The sequence below is a fragment of the Poecilia latipinna genome, unplaced genomic scaffold, assembly GCF_001443285.1.
Source record: "Poecilia latipinna isolate Pla-1442-1.1 unplaced genomic scaffold, P_latipinna-1.0 Scaffold10956, whole genome shotgun sequence".
Lineage (NCBI taxonomy): Eukaryota > Metazoa > Chordata > Actinopteri > Cyprinodontiformes > Poeciliidae > Poecilia > Poecilia latipinna.
In genome coordinates, this window is record NW_015123572.1 from 1 (window position 1) to 665 (window position 665).

A 665-nucleotide genomic window follows, 5' to 3' on the forward strand; every position below is an offset into this window, starting at 1 on the left:
TGAGGTTGCTGAGGGTTCTGAAGTCGACGTTGCAGGAGGTTCTGAGGTTGCTGAGGGTAAGGATTCTGAGGTTGCTGAGGGTTCTGATGTTGCTGAGGGTTCTGAGGTTGCTGAGGGTTCTGATGTTGCTGAGGGTTCTGAGGTTGCTGAGGGTTCTGAGGTTGCTGAGGGTAAGGATTCTGAGGTTGCTGAGGGTTCTGAGGTTGCTTAGGGTAAGGATTCTGAGGTTGCTGAGGGTTCTGAGGTTGCTGAGGGTAAGGATTCTGAGGTTGCTGAGGGTAAGGGATCAGAGGTTGCTGAGGGTAAGGGATCAGAGGTTGCTGAGGGTAAGGGATCTGAGGTTGCTGAGGGTAAGGGATCTGAGGTTGCAGAGGGAAAGGGATCTGAGGTTGCTGGGGGCTCTGAAGTTGACGTTCCTGGGGGTTCTGAGGTTGCTGAGGGTAAAGGATCTGAGGTTGCTGAAAGTTAAGATTCTGAGGTTGCTGAGGGTAAGGGATCTGAGGTTGCTGAGGGTAAGGGATCTGAGGTGGAAGAGATAAAGGGATCTGAGGTTGCTGGGGCCTCTGAAGTTGACGTTCCTGGGGGATCTGAGGTTGCTGAGGGTAAAGATTCTGAGGTTGCTGAGGGTAAGGGATCTGAGGTTGCTGGGGGTAATGGATCATAGG

The 665-nt window shown here is 52.6% G+C and overlaps 1 pseudogene; it reads right to left on the minus strand.

Annotated features, from left to right (window-relative positions):
• Positions 1-5: 5 nt before the first annotated feature.
• LOC106944470 (proteoglycan 4-like) lies at positions 6-462 on the minus strand (annotated as a pseudogene).
• Between the last annotated feature and the right edge of the window lie 203 nt (positions 463-665).